A 6552-nucleotide genomic window follows, 5' to 3' on the forward strand; every position below is an offset into this window, starting at 1 on the left:
GATACCCAGAAATTCAGGTAATGTAGGTACATATTAAGTAAACTAAAGAGTTATACTAAAGTGTCATGACTCAGGGTTGAAAGTGTTTAGTGTACATTATGATGTAATACTGAATATTGATTTTATTAAAATTAAGTTTTACCTTTACAAGAAGGATGAAAGAAAGAGAAAAATCTGTACTTCGGGGAGTGATAAGGGTGAAAGGAAGGTAAGTTCTCATGTTCTGCAGAGGAAATTCAATAAATGACTAAAGTTAAAAAATTATCAATTAGCATTATAAATACATTAATTAGAGATAAGGAGTTAAATGCTAAAATTAAAAGCCAGAATAGGCCAGGCACAGTTGCTCATGCCTGTAATCCCAGCACTTTGGGAGGCTGAGGTGGGTGAATCATGAGGTCAGGAGTTCGAGACCAGCATGGCCAAGATGGTGAAACCCCGTCTCTACTAAAAATACAAAAAATTCGCCAGGCGTAGTGCCTATAATCCCAGCTACTGGGGAGGCTGAGGCAGGAGAATCACTTGAACCCAGGAGGTGGAGGTTGCAGTGAGCCAAGATAGTGCCACTGCCCTCCAGCCCAGGTGACAGAGTGATACTCTCTTTAAAAAAAAAAAAAAAAAAAAAAGACAATAGTTAGAAATTATTGCCTCTATGGAAAAGGGTGAAAAGGAAAGGGTCAATTGATTACTGCTTTTTAGAATAAGCCATGTAGAAATACTTTGCTTTAAAATATATGTTAAAAAGAATAAAATTAGGCAGAAGAGAGATAAAACAACAGAATTAAATAATTCAGTTTTCAGCATTCATTTCTGAGTGTGGTACCAAAACTCTTGTTTCAATGTAGGAAAGTTTTAAAAAGGTATTGGTGAAGAAGTTGAGGGCTTTACATTTAGTTCAACTTCATGAAAATAATCCTCTGTCAACTGATGTAATCTCAGAATTGCTTCTTAGAAGGTGAGGATGTAACCCAGGCAGACCTAACTGGCTGCCTGTGTCTTTTAAGGAAATTACTTTCTAAACTCCTGTGCTTCTGAATGAGAAACAGCACACAAACCAAAGCTGGAGGAAGGGACAAAATTTCATGAGCACTATGTTTTCTCCAGTCCAGGGCATGGGTCGCTATGCAACCGTTGACATTTCCTGACCCCAACTAGACTTCTGGTATAATTCAGGAAGCTGGGTCATTATCCTAACTTTCAGAATGGATAATAAAACATCTAATTTTCTAAATGTGACATTGTTAGTCTAGGGTGAAGTCAGTTTCCTTGGCTTCTTGGTATATTTTTAGTACTTTTCATAAATTCAGAAAATTTGAAACTCTAAAGGACAAAAACTTTTGTCTGTGACACTATAAATTATTTTATTAACAGATTCTGGGCAAATCCTAAAATAATCCTAAAAATAACACTGAAAAATGTTACAAATAATAAGTGGACATATTTTACTTGATATATGTGGATTCTTGTCCTTGGATTCCATTAGTTCCCATTTTTCTAGACAGTATTTATGGTCCTTTGAACCCTTTTAAAGTAGAAATTTGTTTACAGCAAGAATATAGTAGTACGAAAACAGGTTGCAATGTATTGCTTTCACAAGTGATACACTTCTCAGGATGCTGCTCCAGTATCATACACACACACACACAATGATTTTAAAATGTAATTTTAAATAATGTTTTGAACAATATTGACCATATGTCATGGTTAATATTCAGTGTCGTCCTTTGCGTCTGCACGTGTTCGCAGTCGTCTCCGCGATGCTGCCTCTGCTACGCTGCGTGCCCCGTGTGCTGGCCTCCTCCGTTGCCGGCCTCCGCGCCGCGGCCCCCGCCTCGCCTGTTTTGCCATTCCGGCAGCTCCTGCAGCCGGCGCCCCGGCTGTGAGCCCGGCCCTTCGGGCTGCTCAGCGTGCGCGCGGGTTCAGAGCAGCGGCCGGGCCTCCTGCGGCCTCGCGGGCCCTGCGCCTGCGGCTGTGGCTGCGGCGCCCTGCAACCGAAGGAGACAAAGCTTTTGTTGATTTCCTGAGTGATGAAATTAAGGAGGAAAGGAAAATCCAGAAGCATAAAACCCTCCCTAAGATGTCTGGAGGTTGGGAGCTGGAACTGAATAGGACAGAAGCTATATTAGTGCGGAAAGTTGCCGGGGAAACAATCACTGTCACTTTCAACATTAACAACAGCATCCCACCAACTTTTGATGGTGGGGAGGAACCCTCCCAAGGGCAGAAGGCTGAAGAACAGGAGCCTGAGTTGACGTCAACTCCCAATTTCGTGGTTGAAGTTATAAAGAATGATGGCAAGAAGGCCCTTGTGCTGGACTGTCATTATCCAGAAGATGAGGTTGGACAAGAGAATGAGGCTGAGAGTGACATCTTCTCCATCAGGGAAGTTAGCTTTCAGTTCACTGGCGACTCTGAATGGAAGGATCCTAATTATACACTCAACACAGATTCCCTGGACTGGGCGTTATATGACCACCTAATGGATTTCCTTGCGGACCGAGGGGTGGACAACACTTTTGCAGATGAGTTGGTGGAGCTCAGCACAGCCCTGGAGCACCAGGAGTACATTACTTTTCTTGAAGACCTCAAAAGTTTTGTCAAGAGCAAGTAGAACAGACAGACACTGAAAGCCATAGTTTTACGGCAGGCTTTGGCCATTGAACAAATCCAAGTCTGAAGCTAGACACATGCTTTGAAATGATTATCATCCTAATATCATGGGAAAAAAAATACCAAATTTAAATTATATATGTTTTATGCTCTCATTTATTACCCCTTTTTTTCTGTACAAATACATTATTTGTAGATTTTTGTATAACATAATAGACAATAAAATTGGTTTATCTCCTCCAAAAAAAAAAAAAAATATTCAGTGTCAACTTGGAGGGAAGTATGCAAAGTATTGTTCCTGGGAGTGTCTGTGAGGGTGTTGCCAAAGGAAATTATCATTTGAGTCAGTGGACTAGGAGAGGCAGACCCACCATCAGTCTGGATGGGCACCATCTAGTCAGCTGCCAGTGTGGCTAGGATAAAAGCAGGCAGAAGAATATAGAAGAACTAGAAGTGGTGAGGCTTCCTGCATCCATCTTTCTCTTGTGCTGGGTGCTTCCTGTCTTTGAAATTTGACTCCAAGTTCTTCAGCTTTTGGAATCTTGAACCTACACCAGTGGTTTGCCAGGGGCTCTCGGGCCTTTGGCCACGACTGAAGGCTGCACTATTGCCTTCCCTATTCTGAGATTTTGGGACTTGGACTGGCTACTTTGCTTTTCAGCTTGCAGAGGGCCTATTTTGGGACTTTATCTTGTGACCATATAAGTTAATACTCCTTAATAAACTCCCCTTCATATACACATCTATCCTGTTAGTCTTGTCCCTCTAGAGAACCTGATTAATACACCATGCTATTTAACAATAGTGCCATGAGCAATTGCTCCCTGATTCTATTATTAAATATGAGCTGTCTTTTCTTTCTTTCTTTTTTTTTTGGCTGGGGTTAGGGAGAGTTGTTGGATGAGCTGTAGATTTTTTTATAAGATACTGCTCAATGCATATTTTTTAGTATAATGAAGTATTTGTTGTACTGGTTCCCCAAAGCAGAACTTGCAGATGGAAAACTGTATCTGTAGCTGTCTGAGCAGCATGTAACTTAGTACCCAGCTTCAAAATGCCTGGGTTCAAACCCCATCTCTAATACTTATAAACTGTGCGACCTCAGCCAAATTTCTTAACCTCTTAGTGACTCAGTTTTATCATTATAAAATTGGAGGATTAAAAATACTGATGTCATTATGCTATTTTGAGGATAAAAATTGGAACAGCAGCTGGCACATTGTAAGAATCATATGAATTTTAGCTTTATACATTTAGTCATTATTATTGGACAGTAGGGTTGATTTGTAGACATCTTTGACTCCCTTGGTCCCAGGTCATGGGGAAAGCAAAAGCCACCTCCCATGCTTCCCCCTGTAGACATGCTGTAAGTTGCCAGTTTCTGCGTCAGGATATGCTTAGGCTCCATTAGAATGTAGTTTCCCATGCAGTCCTCTGACAGTAAACCTGAGAAGGTGTACATAGAAAAAGGGAAGTAGTAATCACTTTGACAAATTAATGAAAGTCAAATCTTAAACAAAACCAAACACAGCTGGGCAAGGTGGCTCACACCTGTAATCCTAGCACTTTGGGAGCACTTGGGAGGCCAAGTCTGGTGGATCACCTGAGGTCAGGCAGCCTGGCCAACATGGCAGAAACCCATCTCTACTAAAAATACAAAAATTAGCTGGGCACGGTGGCAGGTGCCTATAATCCCACTTACTCATGAGGCTGCGGCAGGAGAATCACTTGAACCTGGGTGGGCGGAGGTTGCAGTGTGCTGAGACCCCGCCATTGCACTCCAGCCTGGGTGACAGAGAAATTGTCTGGGGGGGCGGAGGTTACAGTGAGCCGAGACCCCACCATTGCACTCCAGCCTGGGTGACAGAGAAAGAGTCTGTCTCAAAAAAAAAAAAAAAAAAAAGGAAACCAAACACTTGATTCTTGCCTTCAGAGTTGGAGACAAAAGATTTAGACACCCATATTATTCAGCTGCAAACATCAGAACACACAGCTAATGGTGGCTTAAGCAGTAATAATCTTTGTTATCTTGTGTAATCAGCAGTCTGGAAACAAGTAGTTCCCGGTTATGGGCAGAGGCTGAATGAACTCAACAAGATACCAAGATGTTCTCTCTCTCTGGTCTGGGCATGTCGGCTTTGGCAAGTTTAATTATGCAACATGGCTCCCTTAGCTTTAAGCATCATATCACTAACCTTGGCATTCCAAGCAGGAATACGGGGACAAGTTGGAGGGAAAAGAGTTTCTTTCTTACTTGGGAGGAAAGTTTTTCCTAGAAACCTTCCAGTAAATTTTCCCATGGCCATGGCTAGCTTCAAGGAAAGTTGGAAAAGTATATGGAAAATTGCAGTGGAATTGACATATGCTGGTTGATGGGTCACGAGAAAAATATTTGTTAATTTTACTGCTCAGTGGAGTCATAAATACTTTCTTCTCTCAAAAACATTATTTTTGAAACAAACAGCCTATAACAAACCAGCACTATATGCAACAGAACTAAATATTGTGCTTACAGGAGATATAACTGAGTCAAAGGGATTGGGAACTGGGTTCCTAAGAATCCGTAGAAACAGGAATTCAACCCCAAGTCTGCCTTGCTCTGCAGTTGATGTTCTTTTGACTGTACCACACTATCTCAATACAGCACGTACCACATGCTGTTGTAATTTTGACTTTTTTTTTTAATCCTCTCCTCCCTTTGGAGTTGGATTGAAGAAAGTTTGAATGTTACCATCCATATGGTAACCCAAAGGTGCATTCTTTTTTTTTTTTTTTTTTTTGCTTTTTTTTTTTTTAGACGGAGTTTTGCCTCTTGTTACCCAGGCTGGATTGCAATGGTGCGATCTCAGCTCACCGCAACCTTGGCCTCCTGGGTTCAGGCAATTCTCCTGCCTCAGCCTCCTGAGTAGCTGGGATTACAGGCACGCACCACCATGCCCAGCTAATTTTTTGTATTTTTAGTAGAGACGGGGTTTCACCATGTTGACCAGGTTGGTCTCGATCTCTTGACCTCGTGATCCACCCGCCTCGGCCTCCCAAAGCACTGGGATTACAGGCTTGAGCCACCGCGCCCGGCCCCCAAAGGTGCATTCTTTAACATCTGACCGCTCTTGTTAAAATATATCTTAATATACATCATTATTATACCATGTTTATGTTTTATTGCTATAGAATTAGAAAGACTATCTAGAAATGTCCAGGAAGTAGGACCATAGCCAAGAAGAGCAGAGGAGAGTTCCTGAACAGGCCTGATAAAAAGGCTTACTATTTTGGGCTACTTGACACTGAGTTGTCAGTTATATCTTTTAGTTGTAATTGGTATATTGAACCGAAGCAACCTGCAAGATGTAATCCTAATGTATCTTCAATTAATTTGTTAATTTACCATCAATCATCCCACTGGATTTATTCATTAGAGTTACTCCTTTCCCTTTCACTGAATGACAATTTTGGTTGCATTACAATATTTCTGGCCACTTGCAGGTAATCCAGTTCAGAAATTAAATGTCTATTTCTATTTAACAGTACTCATTCCAAACTTTGTTTAAAACGAGGCTTCTCTTCTCTCTAGCTTGTTTGTTGCAGGCAGGAAGGCTAATGTCAGAAAGAGGTCCATGGTTGGCTAATTTTATCCTTTCTTATCTAATATCTCTACTCTTCCATTACTCAGCGACTTAACTGGGGTTTTAGATCCCAGGTGGAGGGTGCTGAAGCAGGGGTGAGGAAAGAAACAGCAGTAAAGAAAACAGAAAAGTTTCATTACTGATTAATATTCTCAGAGCTTCAAGGCTAGACTTCTGGATTTCTTTTTTTTTTTTTTTTTTTTTTTTTTGAGACGGAGTTTCACTCTTGTTACCCAGGCTGGAGTGCAATGGCGCGATCTCGGCTCACTGCAACTTCCGCCTCCTGGGTTCAGGCAATTCTCCTGCCTCAGCCTCCTGA

At 41.5% G+C, this 6552-nt stretch overlaps 1 pseudogene; it reads left to right on the forward strand.

Annotated features, from left to right (window-relative positions):
• The first annotated feature begins 1757 nt into the window (after positions 1–1757).
• Positions 1758–2866, forward strand: LOC101047203 (complement component 1 Q subcomponent-binding protein, mitochondrial pseudogene; annotated as a pseudogene).
• The last annotated feature ends 3686 nt before the right edge of the window (positions 2867–6552 follow it).

This window comes from Saimiri boliviensis, chromosome 8 (assembly GCF_048565385.1).
Source record: "Saimiri boliviensis isolate mSaiBol1 chromosome 8, mSaiBol1.pri, whole genome shotgun sequence".
NCBI lineage: Eukaryota > Metazoa > Chordata > Mammalia > Primates > Cebidae > Saimiri > Saimiri boliviensis.